This window comes from Panthera uncia, chromosome F1 (genome assembly GCF_023721935.1).
Source record: "Panthera uncia isolate 11264 chromosome F1, Puncia_PCG_1.0, whole genome shotgun sequence".
NCBI classification, from domain to species: domain Eukaryota; kingdom Metazoa; phylum Chordata; class Mammalia; order Carnivora; family Felidae; genus Panthera; species Panthera uncia.
Window position 1 is genome coordinate 14,735,115 of NC_064813.1, and position 27,544 is coordinate 14,762,658.

The following is a 27,544-nucleotide window of genomic DNA, read 5'->3' on the forward strand; positions in this document are numbered from 1 at the left end:
GCCTCTTCAATCTGGATTTGGATTCTGTGTTTGTTGATACACCCTGATTATTCTCTGAGCACTTTCTTACTTTCTGGCATAGCAAGACATTCCAGACTCATTTTGTATTTTTCCTACCCCAGATGTGGAGGCAGGCATTTCTCTAAGGAGTTCTGGTCCCGTTTAGTGGACAATATTTAGAAACCATGATCTGAAAGCTAGATGTGCTCATTATTCTTGGGTTGTCACTGCTCCCAGGCCCTCTCAGAACAGACCAAGTGAGGAATATACGTATTTGTGTGTGTGTCTTTGTGTGTCTGTTTCTATAATTCACATTTTCGTCTGTATTTCCTTATCTATATATATTAAAATCCACAGTTTCATGCCAGTATTTCTAATTCCAATCCAACACCACATAATTTATTCCAATTTTCTTCCTTTCTAAATTTGTAACTCTCTTTTCCAATAATGAAAAAACAGGCTTCTGTTATGCTGAATATGCTTCTTATTTGACCAACCTCCCTGTTTGTAACTAATCTCCTATTGTTACTGCCCTAATTCCTAAATGGACCTTAGACACCACTTGAGCTCAAATATCCTGTATTGACTGCATTCTCAGGCTAACGCCCTCTGGTGCTTTACAGGCTTAAATGCTCCCCAGAAGGCTGCTCTGCTCTTCTCACCTTGCTCAGGTTACATTTGACACTGGACTGCCACTCTTCATCCCACTTGGACACAGACAACTTGTGTAGTTCTACCCATCTATGTGGATGCCCTTATCAGTCTACTTAGACTCTGATATCTCGCCAGGCTGCCTTCCCATACAGATAGCCTCAACACCCTAGGTTGCACTCCCTTCTATGTTGATGGCCTCTGTATCTTTCTTGGACTCAGACACATCATGTCTTCTTCGCAGAACCCTACAAGAATGACCAGTTTGTACACTCAAGTTAGCATCCTTCTCACTTTCACCAGCCACTTCGGGCCTCCCTCCATTGTGGAAATCTTACTAACCTTGGTCAGGCTCTCCCACCCATGCCAAGCTATCCTTATTCATGGACTCCCTACTCACTTTACTTGGGTTATGACTTCTGTGTAGACATCACCCTTACTATTTATGGGCTGCAACACCTTATATCAAGATATTCCTCCTACACCCCATGTCTTAATGCCTGTCAGGCTCAGTCCTACCTAATGTCTTTGAACTACATTGCTCATGAAGATCAGGGAAAGTGAAAGAGGAAGAGGACCATTTTATTTTGAGATTTTAGTTTTGCTGTTTCTTCTTTCATGATTCTTAGGACTGCACAAAGAGTGGTAACTAAGCATAAAATCAAAGTAAATTTGTTATTAGGGTTTTTAAATAATTGTGAAGGAAAGCAGAATTGAGGTAAAGCTTAAGATAAAATGACCTTTGAAAATTCCTTAAGAGATTTCAAGTTTCTAGGATTTTGTAAGAAGGGCAAGCCCAATTTATTTGGCCAAACTCCTTACGATATACTGATGCCTGTACTCTGCCATTCAAAATAGTTTACGTTTCCAAAATAAGTTTAGGCTCCATGTTTTCCAGAAAAACCTGCTTAATAAATTTTGGCTCCTCTACCTCTTTATCCTAGCTACTCAAAGCAAGAATTCTGAATCATTTGATTATAACTAACCTTTGCTAATAAAATGCCCTATGTTATTTTCCAGTTGTTTTCCATGTATAATAATAGATTGATTCACAACTTGGGGAAAATTTTTTTGTAACCCCACCACAGGGTCTAACAGAGGGGTAAGTTCATTAAGCTGGGTTTGATGCAAAATGATACTTTAGAGAAGAGAAAAAAAAAAAGCTGTGCCCAGAGTCAAGAAGGGGGTTTCCCTTCATATCACTCTTTCTCTCTCTCCCTTTTACCACCCTGACCTCATCCCCACCTCCAACCTCCACCTTCACTTAGATTCATTTGTGTTGTTATTGTCTGAACCCTAAAGGAGGCCCAAACTGTTTATTTACTGAAGGTATTGTGTGCTGAGTAATACCTGGAGAAATACATGGGTTTCTGACACAGTCACCAGGGAACTAGCAGCTTCTACCACAGTTGATGTGCTCATCTTTGGTCAGTGACACAGGAGAACATCGGAATTTCCCTGTGCTTCTGAGAGGAATGGAAGAAGTTAAAGACAGGCTGAGAGGAGAAAATGCATTTTAGGGGTACAAATTCAAGGCTGCTTTAAGAAAGCCAGAGATGCCAGCTTTGTTTTTTTTTTCCTTTCAGTTATGTCTTAATAAAGAAATTCTTATTTTATTGGCTACAGATGTCCCCAAAAGAGATTTGTCTTTTCCAGTATCACTGCCTGCTATGGCCTTATTGATAGCCTTGAATCTTTGTTAGAAATACCTGTGAATAGATCTTGAGGTATAACTCTTTGTATATTCCATTTCTTCTAAAATCAATAAAGGAAATGTATATTCAATCTCTTTGAATGAATGCTGCCTTCACAGAAAGCATGGCCTTCTTAATAGAATATTATTTATTATTATTATTACTTTCATATATTACATCCATTCTTATATACTAAATTGTACCTTGTTTTTGGTTGCTAATAGTGTCACTAAGTTATTTAGGGAACTTTTTCCCTCTGACAGAATAAATGACATTTGTATTTTTTAGTTATTTTTTTTAAACCATTTTATTTAGGTATGATTGACATACAAAAATTGTACACATTTAATGTGTACCTTTGGTGAATTTGGAGATAAGTATATACCCAAGAAATCATCACCTTAGTCAATGCCATAAACATACCCATCACTTCTAAAAGCTTCCTCCCACTTTTATTTATTAATATTCTTTGTGATAGGAACACCTAACATAAGACCCTTTTAGCACATTTTTAAGTATATTGTATAGTATTGTTAACATAGGCACTATGCTGTACAGTAGATCTCTAGGATTTGTTCATTTTGCATAACTGAAACTTTGTACCCTTTGACCGATATCTCCCTATTTCCCCCTCCCCTCAACTACCCTTCTACTGTCTGCTTCTATGAGCTTAACTATTTTAGATTCCTCATAAATGTGAGATTGTGTAGTATTTGTCCTTTTGTGTTTAGCTTACTTTATTTGTCATGTTGTCCTCCAGTTTCATCCATGTTGTCACAAATGGCAGGATATCCTTCTTTTTTAGGCTTGAATAATATTCCATTATTGCCACATTGTCTTCATCCATTCATTCACTGATGGACGTTTAGGCTGCTTTCATGTCTTGGTTATTGTAAATAATGATGCAGTGAACATGGGAATGTAGATATCTCTGATTTTGATTTAACTTCCTTTAATATATACCCAGAAGTGGGATTGCTTGATCAAATATTATTTCTGTTTTTAATTTACTGAGGAACTTTCATCCTGGTTTCCATAGTAGCTAAATCATTTACATTCCCAACAACAGTGTGCAAAGATTCCTTTTTCTGCACATCTTCAACAATACCTATCTTTTGATTTTTAATAATAGCCATTTTAACAGATATGAAGTGAGCTCTCATTGTGCTTTTGATTTGTGTATCTCTGATATTTAGTGATGTTGAGCACCTTTTCATATATCTGTTGGCATTTGCATATAATCTTTGGAGAAATGTTTATTTGAGTCATTTGACCATTTATAATCAGATTATTGTTATTATTGCTATTGAGTTGTAGGAGTTTTTAAATATATTTTGGGTATTAACCCTTGATCAGTTATAGGGTTTGCAAATATCTTCTACTATTCCATAAGTTGCCTTTTTCTTCTGTTGATTGTTTACTGTGCAGAAGCTTTTTAGTTTAAGTAGTCCCCCTTGTCAATTTTTGTTTTTGTTGCCTGTGACCAAATTTTTTTTTTGTTTATTTTTTTGTTTTCCTGTGAAGTTGCAGTGTTTAGAGTAAATCTGGTGTAGTATAGAATATGGAATTTGGGCATAACTTTGCTTTAGGGGCCTCACAATTTAAACTTGTTTTTAAAATAAGGACATTTCCCAGATGAATATATATAATTTGTAAATAGAGGCTGGTTAAAGTACAGGCAAGAGGGCTAGTTAGGGGAGTGTTGCGTTTGTCCAGGTAAGGAGTAGTAATGTGAGTCTGAATTAAGGTAATAATGGGGTAAAATAGGTAGATTGAAGAGATTTAAGGAGGTAAAAGCTAGAGAGCCAAAAGGGAAGTTGGGCTGTGAGGTTGAGGAGAATTCTAGCAGGGTACTTCATGGTTGGCCTTGAGCAAATAGAAACCCAAGGTGTTATGCATTAGGGTAGGAAATGGAGAATAAAGAAAAGAAGGTTTGGGGAAAAATGCCAAATTTAAGATTTGACATGCTGAGTTTGGAGGTGCTTATGGGCTATAGTTCTACAACCATAAATGGAGACTTGGTGAACACTCACATTTAAGAGTGGAAAAGAAGGGTCTATGAAGGAGAAGAAAGAAGAAAATTAATAGCATGATGTTCACTTCAGAAGTGAAGAAGGTCAAACATTCATAAATGTGTCGGTGAGCAACAGTATCCGATTTCGTGAGGACAAATGAGAAAAGAACAGCAGCCTGCATGGAGCTTGTTGGAGACTTTAGAGAGAAGCATGGTGGAGGCAAGAGCTAGCTTCCTCTGAGTTGAGAAGTGATGAGATGTGCAACTGAAAGGAAGAGGAGTGGCAGTTTTCTTGTAGAAGCCTGGATTCCTGGAACAAACTGTTGCCATCAACTTTGTGTTGCAGGGTGATGCTTAAATATGTATCTGCAGATGTGGCTGTACAGTTGCCATGCCCACAACAGCCTCCCTAACCTGAAGTTTGCTCTCTTCTCTAAAGAGAGGATGAGACCTGATGGCAGGAATGGAGCTTGCGGAGGGCAGTAAATGCAAAGAAATGTTTTGCTGCAGGCAGAATAGAGTACAAGAAATGGGCAAATGGACCTTATTTAAGCAGTTGGTTCACCCCAAGGAGCAACAATCTTAAGGAGTGGGTAGAGAGAGGGCTCCAGAAACAGAAATATTAGCAGAACTAAACCAAAAAGATTTCAAAGCTTTTGAGATTAAATGCTAGTTCATGTTTGAGTAACACAAAACCAATAGACTGTGGCTTGAGAACCGCAGCACCATTTTTTATGTAGGAATTCTGGGAAAAGCCCCAGAGGTTATCTTTCTGAGACTTCTCACAGGCTTGCAAAATAGTAATAACTATGTTTGACTTTCTACACATTCATTAAAATATAAGCTTCTGGATGCCAGGAAACTTGAGAGGCTGGGTTTGATTTTTCAAAAGTAATCATCATGTTTTTGATAACTGAAGATATAGGCCGACTGGAAAAGAAAAATTACCGTAATGTGTAGAAAGTGAAAGTTTCCCATAATCAACCACCCCCATAACCACTCTTAATCAGTAGATCTATAAAATTGTGTTTTTACAAAAATGGGATAATGCTATTGAGAGTGTCTTTTATGTTGGTATATGGAGACAGTTTTCAGCCTTTATCTTCTTCCTTAAGAAGCCAACAAAAACAAAACTTGTATTTCATAGGGTGCAGATTAATAAAATTCTTTTTAACAAATTTTTGTCAGTGGATATGTGGGTTCACCATTTCAGACAGACTGTAATAAGCATTTGTGTGTGTGTGTGTGTGTGTGTGTGTGTGTGTGTGTGTGCATGGCCACTTCTGTTGGGTATATATATATATAGGAATCAAATCACATCCATTTCTAAAAATACATATATAAAAGTTATGGAATAGCTGTTGAAGGCGCCAGAAGCAGTACCTGTAGCAGAAGTTCTTATCTTGGATTACATCAACTGTGGATATGATCGTGTCTTTGAACTGCAATGGGAAAAAATTAGCATCTTCATCTTCTCTAACCTCTAACTAGAATTTAGCTTTCCCTTCAATTATTAGTGATGACCATCATAGTATTAGCAGTAGCTGTAATTTTGCTAAAAGAAATCACAAATATTTTCATTGTTGCTAATATCTTGAACTATTGTTTAGCTTTTCATGACTTAAAAGTTTGGTGGTTATGAGTTCTGCCAGCATGTCTTATTATTTAATGTGTTTAAAAAGAAGATATATTTCTATATCACAGTTTTTAAAAATTTTAATAAATATATTTCAATATATTTGCTTCCTTTGTAATATTATCTTGTTTATTTTATGTTTTTAAAAGCGTTATTGTGAGAAATGGTCCATAGGCTTCACCAGACTGTCAGATTCTGTGGCAAAAGAGGTTTAAATTCCCATCACTTAGAAGCACAGTATGAGAAATGAGAATGATAATAGTAATAATAGAAAATACTGATAGTGCTATGACATGCTAGACATTGTTTTAAGCGTATTACTTAAATTAACTCAGTTAATCTTCACAGCAACCCAATTTGGGAAGTAATCTATTTTTCTTTTATAAGCAAAGAAACTGAAGCACAGAGGAGTCTGTTTGTATACGGTCACACAAGTAAGCCACCCTATGTAGACAGACTATGGCCTCAGCAGTGCCCTTTAGGGTCTGTATGCTTACCTACTTGGATAAGCTGGATTTCAGAGAAATGTATCCAAATATGTGATATTGTAAAGTCCATTACTTTACCTGATTACCCTGAATTCACAGTCTGACTTGAGAAATTTGATTCCATATGTGCACCTCTGTGTACTCTGTTTATGAGAATGTAGGGGTAGGATACATAAAGGAGCTAACCTAGGGCTTACAGACTCTCCATTTCTGAATATAGTTGCTATCTTCTTACCTGCAGAAATTCCCATATATTCATAAGTTCATTCATTCCAGAAATATTTTGAGTCCCTAGTGTACTGGGAACTTTCCCAGGCACTGGAGATGTAGCAGTGAGTCAGAAAGATGGTATTCCTGCCTTTTTGGACCTTACACTTTGTTGAGGAAAGTAAGACACAAAACAAACCCACAGAAACAAATAAACAGGATCACTTCGTAGAGAGAGAGTTGCAAAGATGATAAAACAGGGTAACAGAATAGAGAGTGACACAGGCAGGGATGAGAGATGCAACTTAGGCTGGGTGTGTGAAGAAATTCTACTGCAGGACGACATGGGGCAATGACAGTTGTGTTTTGGAGGAGCCACACTCTATGGATATCCGAGGGACAGAGAGCATGCCATGGGCAAGTATCTGGCTGTGTGAAGTAAGTTGTCAGGACAGGACAGAGTCACAGGGAGGAAGGAGTGGGTAGTGAGAATGGGCCACCTTCAATCCATTTGGAGTTCATTTTTGTATCTGGTGTGAGAAAGTGATCCAGTTCGATAGTTTTGCGTGTGGCTGTCCAGTTTTCCCAGCACCATTTATTGAAGAGACTTTTTCCCATTGCATATTCTTGCTTCCTTTATCATAGATTAATTGACCAGATAAGCGTGGTTTTATTTGTGGGGGGACCCTATTCTATTCTATTCTATTCTATTCTATTCTATTCTATCTATTCTATTCTATTCTATTCTATTCTATTCTATTCTATTCTATTCTATTCTATTGATCTATGTGTCTATTTTTGTGACAGATGGCAGCTACACTTGTGGGGAGCATAGCATAATGTATAAACTTGCCCAGTCACTGTGTTGTACACCTGAAGCTAATGTAACATTGTGTGTTAACTCTGCTCAAATAAAAAAAAAAATAAAGCAAATATTGGTGTTAGGGCTCAACCAAGGAACTATAACATTAGCATAAAGAATTCCCTGTGCCATGTTAATTGTTAAAATTGAAAATACAGAGGGGCACCTGGGTGGCTCATCAGCTGAGCATCCAACTCTTGATTTTGGGTCAGTTCATAATCTCAGAGTTCATGAGTCAGAGCCCCACATTGGGCTCTGCACTGGCAGTGTGGATCCTACTTGAGATTCTCTCTCTCCCTGTCTCTCTCTGCCCCTCCCATGCTCTCTCTCTCTCTCACTCAATATAAATAAATGGACTTATAAAATTAAATTAAATATATGATACAAAAGATAGTTGAGCAAGAAATCTTTTTTGTTAAATTAAGTCTTTTATAGTTAAAGAAAAAAAATGGGCCACCTTCTGGAGAAGATGTCTTCCCAGGAATAAGCAGAAGAATTTGCTTTGGGGGCGCCTGGGTGGCCTAGTCGGCTCAGGTCATGATCTCGCGGTTCATGGCTTCAAGCCCCACATTGGACTCTGTGCTGACAGCTCAGAGCCTGGAGCCTGCTTCAGATTCTGTGTCTCCCTCTCTCTGCCCCTTCCCTGCTTGCACTCTGTCTCGCTCTCTCTCAAAAATAGATAAGTATTAAAAAAATTTTTTATAAAAAAGAAGAGTTTGCTTTGAACCTTTCTCTCATATTCCCTCAGCAGAAATTTCTCAGTGCCAGGGCCAGCTCCTACGAATCCCTGGCATTCAGAGTGCCCTTGGTGAAAGGCCAGTCACGCCTCTCCTCCATTAGCACTCTGCTTTAACCACTGATCCTTTCCCACCAGAATGTATATGCCTGTACAGGTTTTCAGGTTGGGCTGCTTGCACCCCCCCCCACCCCCCCCGGGACTGAGGGAGAAAATACCGGGAAGGAAATCAATTCTGCCAGTTACAGAGTACTGACAACACATTGTCACCCCAAATAGGCAGACTCATCTCCAGAAAAGTGAGTCTGTCCACAGTTTCAAGTTTCAGTTCTGTTATATTGTCTCACCACTGACCAATTTTAAGCCAATAGAGAGTGGATTGGCTTTAGTGAGTACTTCTGTTGTAAATCTAAGAAAATCAAAAAGTGCAGGGGAAAAAATGATTGCAGTGCAGCACTGAGGAGGTAAATAAAACCAGGGTGGCAGGGGCGTGGGCTTGAACTCACAAAGTCATTAGCTTGCTTTTAATTTTGTGGAAAGTCTGCAGGTGCTGAGGGAAGAGGTGCTAAGTAGCTTCTCAGGAGAACACATTTTCATGAAGGGGTTCACTCCTTTCCCAGGAGTGCCCTGAATACACTGGCTGTGGAGACCCAGACTGTCTGTGATTCTTTTTAATTTTTTTTAATGTTTATTTTTGACAGAGAGAGAGAGACAGAGCATGAGCGGGAGGGAGAGGCAGAGAGAGAGGGAGACACAGAATCTGAAGCAGGCTCCAGGCTCTGAGCTGTCAGCGCAGAGCCGGATGTGGGGCTCAAACTCACAGACCGCAAGATCATGACCTGAGCCGAAGTCAGATGCTCGACCGACTGAGCCATCCAGGCGCCCCAAGACTGTCTGTGATTCTTAAAAGCCCTAAGGCAGCTTTTGAAAGGGAAGGGAGTTCTATGCAGAGTCTTAAACTAACGTGAACTGGGCTGACAGAACATTTTCTGCCTTTTTAACAGAGTCAATTTTGCTTTATGAAATTTGTCTTAATGAAATGATTGTGCACAACCCAAGCCAGTTTTATGACTGGCAGTGTGGCCTTTGAGAGCATAGCATTCCTGGCCATTTGCTCCAGCTTCAGAATCACATAGGACAGTTAAGGTGTGGGAAAACTTTAATAAAATCCCCCTTCCCACCGCCTGCTCCTCAGATTGTCTCTTGACTGCTGCTTGAAATTCTTTGGAGGGTGAGGTTGGAGTGGTAGACAGGTTCACTTATAATTAAGAGTGAAACTTAATATACAAAAATTGCTGGAGGGAGAACACCAGGTTACATGATGTCAGTGAACTATATATATATATTTATTATTTTTTTTTTTTAAATGAGGAACAGGCTTTGAGGAAGGAGAGGGAAGAGAGGACAGAATAACTCAAATAGTTAAATAGGCCCTACTGAGCAGGAGGAGGAGGGGCCTCTGGATGGGGGGGGACAAAGAATTCTAGAGAAGCTCCCAGTCTACCCATTTCAGGATTTTACCTGTTTTTAAAAGTCCTTTCTAGCTATGCAGAAAGAGCACTCTCAGCCCCCCCTTCCCATTTGTTTTTGTGTTGTCAAATCCTCCCTTAATGATGTAAACCAGTCTTGCTCTCTTTAGAAAAGTTTGAAAAATACATATGATGAAGTACAAAACACTGGGTCCGTACAGAGCTTCATGCGCACACTTAGTGGTACCTAATAAACACTTATTTACTCATGAAAACCAAGGAAAAGATTTGAGTACAGGTGTTGAGACTATTAGCAACTGTTTTAGGGTTTTGAATTAAATACTTGTCAGCAGCTATACTCTGCCTATCTTCCTGGAAGCATATTGATGCCCAAGTGATATTTTGATTGTATGTTGTACCACATTATCTAGGTAATAAATGTATACATATCACACCACTGATTAAAAAAAAAGAAATTCAAACTTTCTGACCTTTGAATGAAATTAGTGAGCATATGGCTAGTAAAGTCCAGATGCTAGAGGTTCTTTAGGTAATCGATCAAGTACATTTCTTTACAAGTGTCTGTTGGCAGCATGGTGCCTCATCTGTGGCCTGATTAGATTCTCCAGTATCTCACCTTTTCTCTTGCTGGCTGTGCCAATTCAGAACTCCTTGGTCCTGTCTTCTTGATTATCTGAAGTTAACAAGGCAACCTCTCAGCCTTTTCTGTCTTTGCCAAGATGTTGGCAGAAAGTATCTACCATCCTAAATTGCCTCCCATTTTACTCCTGTATTTCAGGAAATAGAAATGTAACAAGATCAGTGACATTGAATACCTTTCTGTGGAGCTAGAGAATAACTTCTTTCCTAAGGAAAGCCATCAGATACGAATTTGCCAGTCTACACTAAGATGCTGAGCGAAAATTGTTACCTGGAACATAATCAGTTTTGACACTGCAAGTGGATCTTTCATCCAGTATGCAACTCACAAACCATTCTTAGACTGCCCAAAGTGCCATGAAGGGGTCCTTTTGAAGGGGTCCATGAAAAACATAAATGTTCAAGAGGTCACCGATGAAACTCTAAATATGTAAAGCCAGAGAAGGAAGTTTTAAAAATGAACCAGTGCTTCATACAGGGAGGGAAGAGAATATTCAAACATGCAAGAGAATGCTACTTTTAAAAGTAAGGGATGATTAGAAGGGGAACAAGACAACACAAAAAAATAGTAACTGGTGAGTCTGTGTGACAATAATGAAGTTTAAAACAGCAAATCTAAGATGGTCTAGAATCATACAACATGACAAGAAAACAGGCTGAGTGAGCTTCACCTGTTTTTTAAAGGCACAGAGGGAAATAGAAAAGCTAGTTAGGACACTTGCTAACTAAGAGCCATAGGATGAAAGACTAGAAAAGACCTTGGAGATATTTATCCCAATCTTTTTACTTTGTTGATGAGGAAGTGGAGGTCTTGGGAATTTGAATGACTTACTGAAGTTACACAGGAACTTTATGACAGACCCCGCATAAGAATCTGGTCCCTTAACTCCAGCCCAAGTTCCTTACTGAATAAATATATCACTGCATTTCTGCTTGTCCTTTCCTTTCATTATCTGGCTGTAAGTTTCCCACTGAGCACTTCTTTAACTGCATTCCATTTTTGGGCACAGTGTTTTCATTTTAATTCTTGAAGATATTTTCTAATTTTCCCTGTTATTTTCTTCTTTGACTCATTTATTCAGGAGTTTTAATTTAAAAAAATATTTGTGAATTTCCATTTTCTTTTTTATTGACTTCTAATTTAATTTAATTTAATTTTGGTCTGAGAATATTCTTTGTACAACTTCACTCATTTTAAATGTATTGAAACTTGTTTTATGATCTATACTGGAGAATGTTCCATGTGCACTGGAAATGAATGCGTCTTATGCTGTGACTGGGTGGAATGTTGTACAGATGTCTGTTAGATCTATTTGTTTTATAGCCTTGTTCATTCCTTGTTGATGTTCTGCCTAGTTGTGTTGTCTATTATTTAAACGGAGTATTGAAGTATTCAACTATTTTTGTTAAATTACCTCTTTCTCCCATATATTCTTCTAGATTTGGCCTCATGTATTTTGGGGCTCAGTTGTTAGGAGAATGTATGTTTACAGTTATTATATATTCTTCATGGACTGACCTGATCATCATTATGCAATTTTTCTGTTATTTCTAGTAACATTTTTTTGTTTGTTTTAAAGTGTATTTTGTCTGATAAGTAAAACTACCCAAGCTCTCTTTTGAAATATATTTTTCTATCCTTTTACTTTCAACCTATTTGTATCTTTGAATCTAAATTGTGTCTTCTACAGCCAGTTTGAGTGATTAATCTGCAATGCTGGCTAAACAGAATGTCTTGGTCAAAATGAAGGCAATGAGATGAGTTTGTATGAGGGTTAACAAGTTTAGCTAATGTTTCATTTTCTTATAAACCCATGGCTTTATTTTTTTATCATTAAATATAATTTGTTGTCAAATTGGTTTCCATACAATACTCAGTACTCATCCCAACAGGTGCCCTCCTCAATGCCCATCACCCACTTTCCCCTCTCCCCCAACCCCATCAACCCTCAGTTTGTTCTCAGTATTTAAGAGTCTCTTATGGTTTGCCTTCTTCCCTCTCTGTAACTCCCCCCCCCCTTACTCTCCCCCCTGGTCTTCTGTTAAGTTTCTCAGGATCCACATAAGAGTGAAAACATATGATATCTGTCTTTCTCTGACTGATTAATTTCACTTAGCATAATACTCTCCAGTTCCATCCACGTTGTTACAAACAGCCAGATTTCATTCTTTCTCATTGCCACGTAGTACTCCATTGTGTATATAAACCACAATGTCTTTATCCATTCATCAGATGATGGACACTTAGGCTCTTTCCATAATTTGGCTATTGTTGAAAGTGTTGCTATAAACATTGGGGTACAAGGGCCCCTATACATAAGCACTCCTGTGTCCCTTGGGTAAATTCCTAGCAGTGCTATTGCTGAGTCATAGGGTAGATCTATTTTGAATTGTTTGAGGAACCTCCACACTGTTTTCCAGAGTGGCTGCACCAGTTTGCATTCCCACCAACAGTGCAAGAGGGTTCCTGTTTCTCCACGTCCTCTCCAGCCTCTATAGTCTCCTGATTTGTTCATTTTAGCCACTCTGACCGGCATAAGGTGGTATCTCAGTGTGGTTTTGATTTGTAATTCCCTGATGAGGAGTGAGGTTGAGCATCTTTTTATGTGCCTATTGGCCATCTGGATGTCTTCTTTGGAAAAGTGTCTATTCATGTCTTCTGCCCATTTCTTCACTGGATTATTTGTTTTTTGGGTGTGGAGTTTGGTGAGCTCTATATAGATTTTGGATACTAGCCCTTTGTCTGATATGTCATTTGCAAATATCTTTTCCCATTCCGTTGGTTGCCTTTTAGTTTTGTTGATTGTTTCCTTTGTGGTACAGAAGCTTTTTATCTTGATGAGGTCCCGGTAGTTCATTTTTGCTTTTAATTCTCTTGCCTTTGGAGATGTGTCAAGTAAGAAATTGCTGTGGCTGAGGTCAGAGAGGTTTTTTTTCCTGCTTTCTCCCCTAGGGTTTTGATGGTTTCCTGTCTCGCATTCAGGTCTTTCATCCATTTTGAGTTTATTTTTGTGAATGGTATAAGAAAATGGTCTAGTTTCATTCTTCTGCATGTTGCTGTCCAGTTCTGTCAGCACCATTTGTTAAAGGGACTGTCTTTTTTCCACTGGATATCCTTTCCTGCTTTGTCAAAGATTAGTTGGCCATACTTTTGTGGGTCCAATTCTGGAGTCTCTATTCTATTTCATTGGTCTATGTGTCTGTTTTTGTGCCAATACCATGCTGTCTTGATGATTACAGCTTTGTAGTAGAGGGTAAAGTCTGGGATTGTGAAACCTCCCGCTTTGGTCTTCTTCAATATTACTTTGGCTATTCGGGGCCTTTTGTGGTTCCATATGAATTTTAGGATATTGCTTGTTCTAGCTTCAAGAAGAATGCTGGTGCAGTTTTGATTGGGATTGCATTGAATGTGTAGATAGCTTTGGGTAGTATTGACATTTTAACAATATTTATTCTTCCTTTCCATGAGCATGGAATGTTTTTCCATTTCTTTGTATCTTCTTCAGTTTCCTTCATAAGCTTTCTATAGTTTTCAGCATACAGATCTTGTACATCTTTGGTTAGATTTATTCCTAGGTATTTTATGCTTCTTGATGCAATTGTGAATGGGATCAGTTTCTTTATTTGTCTTTCTGTTGCTTCATTATTGGTGTACAAAAATGCAACTGATTTCTGCACTTAATTTGTGTCCTGCGACTTTGCTGAATTCATGTATCAGTTCTAGCAGACTTTTGGTGGAATCTGTTGGGTTTTCCACCTAGAGTATCATGTCATCTACAAAAAGGGAAAGCTTGACTTCATTTTTGCCAGTTTTGATGCCTTTGATTTCCTTTTGTTGTCTGATTGCTGATGCTAGGACTTCCAACACTATGTTAAACAACAGCGGTGAGTGAACATCCCTGTCATGTTCCTGATCTCAGGGGGAAAGCTCTCAGTTTTTCCCCATTGAGGATGATATTAGCTGTGGGCTTTTCATAAATGGCTTTTACGATGTTTAAGTATGTTCCTTCTATCCCGACTGTCTCAAGGGCTTTTATTAAGAAAGGATGCTGTATTTTGTCAAATGCTTTTTCTGCATCGATGGACAGGATCATATGGTTCTTATCTTTTCTTTTATTAATGTGATGTATCACATTGATTGATTTGCGAATATTGAACCAGCCCTGCAGCACAGGAATGAATCCCACTTAATCACGCTGAATAATTCTTTTTATATGCTGTTGAATTTGATTTGCTAGTATCTTGTTGAGAATTTTTGCATCCATATTCATCAGGGATATTGGCCTGTAGTTCTCTTTTTTGCCTGGATCTCTGTCTGGTTTGGGAATCAATGTAATGCTGGCTTCATAGAATGAGTCTGGAAGTTTTCCTTTCGTTTCTGTTTTTTGGAACAGCTTGAGAAGGATAGGTATTATCTCTGCTTTAAATGTCTGGTAGAATTCCCCAGGGAAGCCATCTGGTCCTGGACTATTATTTGTTGGGAGATTTTTGATAACTGATTCAGTTTCTTCACTAGTTATGGGTCTGTTCAAATTTTCTATTTCTTCCCATTTGAGTTTTGGAAGTGTGTGGGTGTTTAGGAATTTGTCCATTTCTTCCAGGTTGTCCAGTTTTTGGCATATAATTTTTTATAGTATTCCCTGATAATTGCTTGTATTTCTGAGGGATTGGTTGTAATAATTCTATTTTCATTCCTGATTTTATCTATTTGGGTCATCTCCCTTTTCTTTTTGAGAAGCCTGGCTAGACGTTTATCAATTTTGTTTATTTTTTCAAAAAACCAACTCTTGGTGTCATTGATCTGCTCTACAGTTTTTTTAGATTTTATATTGTTTATTTCTGCTCTGATCTTTATTATTTTTCTTCTGCTGGGTTTGGGGTGTCTTTGCTGTTCTGCTTCTGTTTCCTTTAGGTGTGCTATTAGATTTTGTATTTGGGATTTTTCTTGTTTCTTGAGATAGGCCTGGATTGCAATGTATTTTCCTCTTAGGACTGCCTTTGCTGCATCCCAAAGCGTTTGGATTGTTGTATTTTCATTTTCATTTGTTTCCATATTTTTTAAATTTCTTCTCTAATTTCCTGGGTGACCCATTCATTCTTTAGTAGAGTGTTCTTTAACCTCCATGCTTTTGGAGGTTTTCCAAACTTTTTCCTGTGGTTGATTTCAAGTTTCATAGCATTGTGATCTGAAAGTGTGCATGGTAGGATCTCAGTTCTTATTAAAAAATTTTTTTTAAATGTTTATTTATTTTTGACAGAGCGAGAGACAGAGCATGAGCGGGGGAGGGGCAAAGAGAGAGGGAGACACAGAATCTGAAGCAAGCTCCAAGCTCTGAGCGGTCAGCACAGAGCCTGACACAGGGCTCGAATCACAGACTGCGAGATCATGACCTGAGCCGAAGTCAGACACTCAACCTACTGAGCCACCCAGGTGCTCCAGTTCTTTTATACTTATTAAGGTCTGTTTTGTGACCCAGTATGTGATCTCTCTTGGAGAATGTTCCATGCACACTCGAGAAGAAAGTGTATTCCATTGCTTTGGGATGCAGAGTTCTAAATAATATCTGTCAAGTCCATCTGATCCAATGTATCATTCAGGGCCCTTGTTTTCTTTATTGATTCTCTGTCTAGATGATCTATCCATTGTTGTAAGTGGACTATTAAAATTCCCTGCAATTACCACATTCTTATCAATAAGGTTGCTTATGTTTGTGATTAATCATTTTATATATTTGGGGGTCTCTGAATTCGGTGCATAGACATTTATAATTGTTAGCTCTTCCTGATGGATAGACCCTGTAATTACTATATAATAGCCTTCTTCATCTCTTGTTACAGCCTTTATTTTAAAGTCTAATTTGTCTGGTATAAGTATGGCTACTCCAGCTTTCTTTGGACTTCCAGTAGCATACTAGATAGTTCTCCATCCCCTCACTTTCAATCTGAAGGTATCCTCAGGTCTAAAGTGAGTCTCTTGTAGACACCAAATAGATGGGTCTTGTTTTTTTATACATTTTGATACCCTGTGTCTTTTGGTTGGAGCATTTAGTCCATTTACATTCAGTGTTATTATTGAAAGATACGGGTTTAGAGTCATTATGTTATCTGTAGGTTTCATGCTTATAGTGATGTCTCTGGTACTTTATGGTCCTTGCAACATTTCACTTACACAGTCCCCCTTAGGATCTCTTGTAGGGCTGGTTTAGTGGTGATGAATTCCTTCAGCTTTTGTTTGGGAAAACCTTTATTTCTCCTTCTATTTTGAATGCCCGACTTGCTGAGTATAAGATTCTTTGCTGCATATTTTTCCTGTTCATCACATTGAAATTTCCTGCCATTCCTTTCTGGCCTGCCATGTTTCAGTAGATAGATCTGCTACTACCCTTATGTGTCTACCTTTGTATGCTAAGGCCCATTTATCCCTAGCTGCTTTCAGAATTCTGTCTTTATCCTTGTATTTTGCCAGTTTCACTATGATATATTGTGCAGAAGATCGATTCAAGTTACGTCTGAAGGGAGTTCTCTGTGCCTCTTGGATTTCAATGCCTGTTTCCTTCCCCAGATCAGGGAAGTTCTCAGCTATGATTTTTTCAAGTACACCTTCAGCCCCTTTCCCTCTCTCTTCTTCTTCTTCTGGAATTCCTATAATATGGATATTGTTCCATTTGATTGCATCACTTAGTTCTCTAATTAATTGTCCCTTCGTAATCCTGGATTTTTTTTAATCTCTCTTTTTCTCAGCTTCTTCTTTTTCCATAATTTTATCTTCTAATTCACTTATTCTCCCCTCTGCCTCTTCAATCCACGCTCTGGCTGCCTCCATTTTATTTTGCACCCCATTTATAGCATTTTTTAATTCATCATGACTATTTTTTAGTCCCTTGATATCTGTAGTAATAGATTCTCTGCTGTCCTCTATGCTTTTTTCAAGCCCAGCAATTAATTTTATGACTATTATTCTAAATTCTTAGTTATATTGCTTAAATTGGTTTTGATCAATTCATTAGTTGTTGCTACTTCTTGGAATTTCTTTTGAGGAGAATTCTTCTGTTTCATCATTTTGGCTAGTTTTCCATCCCTTATATGTTTTAAAAGCTTGTTGTGTGCTCTGTACCTGGGAGCACTGCTATATTAAAGGAGGGTCATACACTCTCCAGGGCCTGGCCTTTCAGGAGGTGTTTTTCCAGAGATTGTTACTTGCTCTCTGTTGTGAGTTTGGTTATTTTATTACCCTACTCTTAGTGGTATTTTGGACCCTCCACCAGGTGTGCTTTGATTTGTTCCTTGGAGTAGCCCTTCAGGGTAGATCCAGGAATCTTACTTGTAGAAACATCCCAAGTGATTTTCATGCATAGCCAGATTGGAGTATTGTTGTTTACTTGAATAAGAGCCTTTGATGATATAAATTTAACTCCTTAAGAAAACAGAAGACCAAAGCAGTCATTAGTAAACAGGTCTTCAGACTGGAGATTCACTGCTCTTTGCTTTGGGTGATGGCCGATTGTCCTGAAGGGCATCTGGTAAATTCATGGCTTTAAAGACATTGACTGGGCAATGTCCTCCTTATCATGGACAATCATAGTCATAGTATTTTAACTTACTTGAAGATAAAATATCTTATTCATCTCTAAAAACCCTAATCCCTAGCACAGATGTAGCAGACACTATTGACTGTCTACCCAGATCCCTTCTCTCCTTCTCCCTTGCCCATAGACACCCAATTGTGTTTAGTAATTAGAATGCCATCTGCTTTCAGAGACACTGAGCTTCTCTCCAGCCCTGAGGGAGAGGGTGAATCTTTATTAATGCCTGTAAGCCAGTAGTGGCAATCTCAACCTCTTTGTCAATGATAAATCAGGAATGAGCATATGATACGATACTGGTTTATGAGAACTTGTTTTTTTCTAATCCCATCTGATAAATCATGCCTTTTGATTGGATGATTTAATCCACTTGCATTTAATGTTGTTAATATGATTGTTGATATATCTGCCATTTTACCTTTTTTCTGTTTTATTTTACCCCTCTTTGTTTCTCCTTTACTATCTTCTTTTTGTAGTAAGGGAATATTTTCTAGTAATACATTTTAAAACCTAAAATAATTTTTAAAATAATATTTTATTAAAAATTATTTTTTAAATATTATTTTAAAAATTATTTTCTTTGTGGTTACTCTAGAACTTGCAATATACTTTTTTTTAATACGAAATTTATTGTCAAATTGGTTTCCATAAAACACCCGGTGCTCATCCCAACAGGTTCCTGTCTCAATATACTCTTACCTTACCAAAATTACTTTAGATTTATACTGATTTTAATTTCAATGAAACATAGAAATTTGGCTTTTATAAAGCTCCATTTTTCCTATCATTGTGTGCTATTATTGTTACATATATTATGCCTACATAAGTTACAAATCCAAAAATATATTCCTATAATTATTACTTAATGTAATCTTATATCTATTTTTTTTTTAACATTTATTTATTTTTGATACAGAGAGAGACAGAGCATGAACAGGGGAGGGGCAGAGAGAGAGGGAGACACAGAATCTGAAATGGGCTCCAGGCTCTGAGCTGTCAGCACAGAGCCTGACGCGGGGCTCAAACTCACGTATCATGAGATCATGACCTGAGCTGAAGTCGGACACTTAACTGACTGAGCCACCCAGGCGCCCCGTTATATCTATTTTTAAAAGCTGAAGAGAACAAGTATATATTTATAGACTTTGTTATATTAATCTTCTTTACCATCTCTGGCTTTCTCCATTTATTTTTGTGGATTCAAGTTACCATTTGGTGTTATTTTCTCACTCAGTATGGTTTTTTTCTATTTAACACCCTTTATGTAGTTATTTTCAAATATTATATTTCTATATGTTTTAGGTTACAGAATACAACTGTGTATACATTGTATCATACAGTTAATTTTTAAATCAGTTAAGATTAGAAATAAGAAATATGCCATTATACTTTCTTTTATAGTTGCCTACATAATTATCTCTACCATAGCTTTTTGTTTTTTCACATGGATTTGAATTACTACCTGATAGCATTTGATTTCAGACTGTGAACTTCTATTTTTTTTAAGAATTTATTTTCAATTTTTAAGTAATCTCTACACCCAATGTGGGGCTCAGACTCACAACCCCAAGATCAAGAGCCCCATACTCTTTCAACTGAGCCAGCCAGGTGCCCCAGCCTGTGAACTTCTTTATAGCATTTCTAGTAAGTCAGGTTTGCTAGCAAATTGCTGAAATTCTCTCAGATTTTTTTTCCTTTAATCGCAGAATATCTTTCATTTTTTAAAGATAGTTTTGCTCCATTTAAAATTTTTGGCGGAGGATTTTTTTTTACTTTCAGCAATTTAAATATGTCATCCCTCTGCCTTCCTGACCTCCATTGTTTCTGGTGAGATATCAGCTATCGTTGTTCTCTTCTACATTATGCGTTGTATTAATCTTACTATTTTCAGGATTTTCTTTTTATTCCTAGATTTCAACATTTTACTATGATGTGTCCAGGTGTGGATTTCTGTGTTTATACTACTCAGAGTCGATAGAGCTTCTTGGTTGTGTAGAATGTATTTTTTTTTTTTATCAAATTTGAGAAATTAAACATTTTTTGAGTCATTATTTCTTTGAGTATTTTTTCTGTCCATTTCTATTTATCCTCTTCTGATATTCTCATTATACATATGTCAGTGTTCTTAATGGTGTCCCAAATTTGCCTGAGACTTTACTTTTCTTTATTCTTTTATCACTGTTACTCAGGTTGTACGATCTCTGTTGATCTCTTTTTAAGTTTACTGATTGTTTCTTTAGGTGGCTCAAATTTACTGTTGATACCCTCTAGTAAATCTTTCGTTTTGCTTATCATACTTTTAAACTCAATAATGTTTACTCGATCTGTTATAATTTCTATCTTTTTTTTCCTCCGATGAGGTGTCATTATTTTATCTTTAAATAAAGACTTAAATCTTTATTTAAATCTTTAGAAATAGTTTCCTTTAGTGTTTGAAAATATTTATGATGGCAACTTTGAAGTCATCATCTGCTAGGTATACCATCTGGGACCCTTCAGGACAGTTTCTTTTACCTGCTTTTTTCCCCTATGTATGTATCATAATTTCCTGTTTCTTCCCCCTCATGATTTTTGGTTATAAACTGGGCATTTTAAGTAACATAATGTAACGACTCTGGACTTTGATGCCCACTCCCCACCCCCAGGGGCTTGATCTTGTCATTGTTTGCTTGGGCATTTGTTTGTCTAGTGACTTAGCTGTCCTTACTCTTTGAAGTCTACTTCCCTCCACAGTGGGCAGCAACCTCTGATGTCCTGCTCAAAATTTTTTTCTTGTTTTTATCTTTTAGCCTGGCTAAAAGGATTGCCCATATTTCAGTATAAGCCATTTATTGGTCAAAAATTGTGCTTAAGCCTTCTTGGCCAGTTAGATTTTTACTTTTCTTTTTTTAAAAAAAATTTTTTTTAATGCTTGTTTATTTTTGAGAGAGACAGAGACAGAATGTGAGGGGGAGGGGCAGAAAGAAAGGGAGACAGAATCTGAAGCAGGCTCCAGGCTCTGAGCAAGCTGTCAGCACAGTGCCTGACATGGGACTCTAACTCACAAACTATGAGATCATGACCTGAGCCGAAGTGGGCCGCTTAACCGACTGAGCCACCCAGGCGCCCCAGATTTTTACTTTTTATCACTAGCTATATGTATGGCTTCAAAGTTGCTATAACCGTTCAGGGAGTTTACATTTTTGCCCCTACCTTCATCTACAGACTAGTAGCTTAGATTTTTCCTCTCCCATTACTCCCAAAGGGCATGGCCTTGGGTGTGCACATAGTCTTCCACACTGTTGGAGATGTATATGATTTTATTTGTAGGCCTGGTTTCCTAGGAGTTGCCTTTGGGTCAGAGTAGCTTATTGTTCAGTCAGTATTTGGTTGGAGGTTATATTTATGCCCTTAGTACCAGTGAGATGTCTGCCTGTTGTTGGTTGATTTGTGAGCAGCTTGGGGGAATGTTTTTAAGTGTGTCTCATGTCCTGCTCTGATTGTTCCTGGGTGGGTGCAGCCTAGTACATGTGCACAATCTTTCTGAAGCCCAGAGTTGACTATAATCCTAGGAGGGCTCTTCTTGGTTGTTTATGTCTCTGGTTCGTCCTGTTAGATTTCTGATTTTTCTGCCATTTTGCTTATTTATACTATTAAGAAGATATAATGTCCATTCATTTCCTCTCCATTGGTATCCCTTGTTTTTTACAGTGCCCTGAGTCATGACATTTTCCATACAGTATTACAAATACTGTCAGTTTCCTCAGGCAGAGCTGTGGAGTTTTGTCCCGATAATGTACCTCTCCCCACTGAGCAGAGCTTCCTCACTGATGAACCAGAGCTGGAGGTGCCCCTTTTCCTTTTGAAGTGATACCCCTCTTCTACAAGCAGCTACTGGAGGGAGATTATAGTCCCTGGTCTTATCTGCTTGCTCCTCCTGGGGCAACAACTCTTCTAAAGGCACATTGGTTCAAGGATAGTGGAGTCCCCCAATTTTTGGCCTGCTGTGCCTGGAGCAGAGATTCTACTCAGTGTGTGGGGGCTTTGGTGGGGGGAAGGGAGCCCTAGCCCTCTTGGACCCATATGCCTGGAACAGAGCTTTTGCCACATGAGATTGAGGGGGATGAGAAATATAGCAGCCTGCCTCTCTCTTAGGATAGAACTTCTATAACATAGAGAGAGCTGAGGGGTAGGGACAGCAATAGAGTGAGTCCCAGCTTAAATGCTATAGTCTCTTGCTGTTTTTAGTAAGATGTAGTGGATTTTTTTTAAGGAATATTTCTCCATTTGCTGGATGCCCTTGGAACAATTTGTAGAGATTTTAAATGATTACTATATTTACTTATATTTTTAATAATTTTACCTAGTTACATGCTTTTGTTGTTGTTGTTGGGGAGAGTTTGCTGTGCCCCTCACACTATCATTCTGGAAGTTGGCCCTGGTCTTTTTTTTTTTAATTGAATAAATGTGCTTTTTAACCCTTTGTAATCTATAGTAACATCCATGGGTGACTTCTCTGTGCCTCTTTTGAATGGCAGTTTTGTTTATTTATGCAAGGTAATCTGTGTTATCTAGGAAAAAAAAAAACCAAACTGATAAAATGTGTACCAGTTTAAAAGTGATGGAATAGCAGTGAAGAAATATTCAATTTCTTAGACCTGTGAATTTCTGTAGACTCAGATATTTGAATTAGTGCTTTCCTCTGTAGCCCTTGGCAAATCACATAACCTATTGGGTGCCTCATTCATTCAAGTGGGGATGATAATCCTAAACTACTCACAATATAATTACGAAAACAGACTAATTTGGGAGTTAATGTAAGGTCGTTGAAAAATGGTGGAATCCAGTCAGATGGAGTTAGGTTCAAAACCTGGACTCTTATCACTTACTGTAAGAATTACATTAAGTTACTAATCCTTTTGAGGCTTCAGTTTGCTTATATGTAAAATGAGAGTAATAGAAGCTATCTCAATCAGTTATTTGGTATTAAATTGAAATAATTGATACAAGTGCCCAGTACATTGTTTTCCACAGAGTAAAATAAAGGTTGTAACTTATTACTATTTTTGTTATTGTTCGGTACTACTACTACTAAAAGCTATTTAGGTAATTAATCATACAAATACCCCAGTTCTATTAACTAGGATGCTTTAGTTGCAAGTAACAGAAAAATCAGCTCAAAAGTTTCTTTCTTACAAGAAGTCTAGAGGGAGAGGAGTTTCAGGGTTGGTTAAGTTAATGACTCAAAGGTGTCATCAGGGAGCCAGATTTATTCACTTTCAGGTCTGCCATCCTCAGAGTTTTCCTTATGGTCTTGGGTTGATTCTTTTCAAGATGGAAGATGGCAGCTACAATTCTAGGCATAATCAAATGCAGGTTGCAGTGTTCATAGGCTAAAAAAAGAATGTCTTTGTCTTTGGTTCCCTTTTAAGAATACTGTCAGTGCTCCCAAAAAGTCCCTAAGAGGTTTCCCCTCAGTTCTCATAAGCCAGAATTGTGTCACATGCTCATTCCTAATTTGTCATGGACAGAGGGGTTAAGATTACCACTATTGGTTTACAGAGACAAATAAAGGTTCACCCCTCTCTTTCAGAGCTGGAGAGAGGCTTAGTGTCTCTGAAAGCAGATGGCATTCTAATTACTAAACAAAATTGGGTGTCTATGGGCAAGGGAGAAGGGGAGAAGGGATTTGGGTAGATAGTAGTATCTACTACATCTGTGCTAGGGATTAGGGTTTTTAGAGATGAATAAGATACTTTATCTTCAAGGAAGTTATAGTTTATTAATACTATGACTATGATTGTCCATGATAAGGAGGACATTGCCCAGTCAATGTCTTTAAAGCCATGGGTTTTTAAGAAAATGAAACATGAGCTAAACTTGTTGACCCTCATACAAACTCATCTCATTCCCTTCATTTTGACCAAGACGTTCTGTGTAGCCAGAATTGCAGATTTAATCAATCAAACTAGCTAAAAACAATAAAGGGAAATTTGAAAAGTATCCCCCAACGATGGGATGATATCACCAATACCTGGAAAAGTTATGTTTTATCTTATCTGTAAAGAAACTAATTCATGTTGACTTGAAGAATTATCAGTTGATATTCTAGACTGTTTTGAAGGTAACACTCAGAGTTTTGTCTTAGTAGCCCAGATATTCTGAATTTCTACCCACAGAGGAATACATTGTCAGGTAGGTATTTTAGAGTTTTGCAGAAAAGAATGATGGAGATACAGTTTTATTGTAAATGAATACCTAAGAAAAAAGTCTATTCTTGGCTAGAGTTGAGGGTAGAAAATACAATTGAAAGTGGTTTTAATTTTAGGATCTCATACTTGGGAGTAGAGTGGAGGGAGAAGTACCAATGTCTATATTTATTAAGTACATATTATTTGTTCTATTTCCTATGTTTGTTCATTCAAAAAATTACACACCTAAGTGTTTAATATATGTTGTATGTTTTGGTAGGAAATGATGAACCCACAAAGGAAAAACTCCCAAGGATCTTAATAGAACATATTGCCTAATACAAAACAGCAAATGATAAGGACTTCTGCAGAAGGAAAGCAATCAAACAAAACAAAGAAGGGAAGAAACAAAGAAAGATAATGACAGGTACAAACATAATAATGGTATATATAACACACTGACAAGATTTCAAGAGAAAGAACATACTCAAAGTACAACAAACAAAACAAAAACAAAAATGCTAATGATTTTGAATAATAATGGCAAATGCATGCATAGGGGTTATTGTGTGCCAGGAACTGCTCTAAACACTATACATATGTTAACTCATTTAAATTTATAAACCCCATTAACGTCATTTAAAATGATTATCCCCATATCACTGAGAGGAAACAGAAGCAGGGAAATAATTTGGTCAAGTTTGCATATCCAGGAAGTATAGGAGCTGGGAGAATAGTCCTGGCAATCTGGCTCCAGAGTCCGTGTTGTACATGGTGACTTATAATTGTGTATAAGGTAACTTCCCAGACAAGACACAGAATTTGACCTAATCAGGAAAATATAAAGAAAATACAGTAAGAATTCAGAGAAATGTTGTTTCTCTGAAGACTTCAGAGAATCTTGTTTCTAGCTAGAGGGATAAAATAAACCTTTCTGGGAGAGAAACGTTTGGAATATATGGAAGATTTAGGCAGGGACAGCTGCTCGGGAAGAACAAGACCGTTGGAACAGCATGAGCTTCTAGGAGAATGAAGGCTTTTCCAGTTTAGTTGGAAGATAGTTGGGCATAGAAGACTAACAGAAGGTAACAGTGGAAAAGAATGCTAAGCTGTTAGAGCTGGCAGATGCCTTAACCATCCTTTAATCTAGCTCCTTAATTTACTGGCCAAGAAAATGAAACCTAGAGAGAGAAGGTGACTGGAGCATGAAGCCAGTGGGGCTGAGACTGGCATATCCAGCACTGGAGCTCTGTTCTTTTGACTCCGTGGCCAGGGGTCTTCATTTCCATCAAATTGTATCATCAGCTCATGGAGAGACTTTATTTTTAAGGAACAGGAAACTACTAAGAATTTTGAGCAGAAAAGGAAAGCCTGAATTTGAATCCCCCTGCTCCTTAACCTGTCAGTTGTATGACTTGGCAAGATTTCACTTGACCTCTTTAAATTCAGTCTGTTCATCTGTAAAATGAGGATAATAAAATGCCTGTGTCATAGGGATGCTATGAGAAGTGGATGAGGTGCTTTACACATAGTAGATGTGAAGTAAATTATGAAATCAAATTTTCTTCTCCCTCCTTCCCCCTTTATTTTTTTCTTTTTCTTTTTTGTAAACTTTCTTTCCTTCTCATTCTCCCTCTTACTTTTTATTCCTTTATCAAATACAAGGGTGGGGAAAGGTAGACATTCACCCACCCTGCACTCACCCGCAGTGTGTTCCTGCCCAGGACCTCACTTGGCCTGAAGGTTGCCTTGGCCTGAAGGTTGCCTTGGGAAGGATGCTCTGCCCAACTGCATGACAGGTCACAGCACCAGAATGCCTACAACCTCCCAGGGCAGCCCTCAAAGGAATTTGGTGTATAAATTCCTCAGCTCCTTCTTGACACACTGGCAAGATTCCTCTGAGGTACCTGCTCCATATTGTCACCCTGGGTAACAGAATCACAGAATTGATCTCCAGTCCCCTCCAGAAAAAACATCCTTTGTTGGCTGCCTTCCCTTCCCTGTCTCGTTTCTCCACTCCCCTTTCAACCTTTCAGCTAAACTACTGGCACGTGAGTCTTTATCTCCTTTTGGGGGATTCCACACGAAAATGGTGTGGGATCATAAATGATGGAACTGGGTCCTCAATCGGGGAGGAAGGCAGATAGAAGCATAGATTGAGGGACTATATAGGGAAGGCAAAAGGTTGTCTTACAGAGTTAGAACTAACAGTCTACTGATTGCCAAGCTAGCTCTCTTACCTTTGTCATCCTGCCCTGTCATGTTTCTTGACATTCCAGGCCTGAGAACGTAATCCCAGAAGTGTCATTATAGTATCTACTGGGAAAATCCTGAATAGCCTGGCTTTTGGGCTGACCTTTCCTTTCCAAAGCTGATAACCTCTTTGCTTCTTGATAGTAGAATGAGGAGGAGGAAGCCACCAGTGCTAACAAGCACCATGATTCTGGGAACAAGGGTATTCCCAAAACACAGACACCAATAACTGTCATTTTCAGAATTACTCTGGGTGGTGCTGGTGATGAAGGCAGACAAGCGTAGTTGCCTCCTGAGTTTTCTGGAACTATGGAGATGGGCCTGGGCCAGGAAGAGACTTTTCTCTGATAGTGCGTGAGTTTTGCCAACAAAAAAAGAGAACCCTTACAGCTTAGCCTTACTCTTACACCCAGGAGAGTGCTGCCTCGAATAGCTCAACTTTGGCTCCCTGCCTAGTGTCTCCAGTTTCATGCATCCATTTTCTAATTAGAACTTCTTTGTGCTACCAGGCAGAATCTCAGAGGCGGTGCTGTATACCAGGTGGACAGGAGGAAAGAATACCTTTAGCAGACTCCCATAAAAAGATCTTTTAAAACTCTAGAGCAGTGGGCAAATGCAACCAACTGATGTTCAGAAAAACCTCCTAATGTTCCAGAGAAACAGACATTCAAGTTTCAGGGGTGGTTGAAGCTAGATTTTCTGATGATTATCACTAATACAGTCTTTGTGACCAGCTGACAATGAAACCCCTTTTATACAGTAAACACCTAGACTACATGAATAACGTGAGAAATAGTTTTCTAACACTTTGAGGTTTGGAATGTAATTTTTGTGTTTGAAATTAAAAAAAAATTTTTTTAAGTATATTTATTTACTTAGAGAGCAAACACAAGCAGGGGAGGAGCAGAGAGGATAGACAGAATCCCAAGCTGGCTCTGTGCCATCAGCACACAGTCTGATGTGGGGCTGAAACTCACGAACTGTGAGATCATGACCTGAGCTGAGATCAGGAGTTGGACACGTAACCGACTTTGCCACCAGCGTGCCCCAAGTATGTTTGAAATTTAAAATGAGAGTATTAATATGGGCAAATTGAAGGTAGATGGTTTTCTACAAATCAA

At 38.1% G+C, this 27,544-nt stretch overlaps 1 long non-coding RNA gene across 1 annotated transcript in view; it reads left to right on the top strand.

Moving 5' to 3' along the window:
• The window catches only part of LOC125925159 (uncharacterized), a 132,586-nt gene extending 105,339 nt beyond the window's left edge, over positions 1–27,247 (top strand). The window contains exon 3 of the long non-coding RNA XR_007458717.1: positions 24,451–27,247. This is a non-coding gene — a long non-coding RNA (uncharacterized LOC125925159). The remainder of the gene's footprint in view (positions 1–24,450) is intronic.
• Positions 27,248–27,544: the final 297 nt, after the last annotated feature.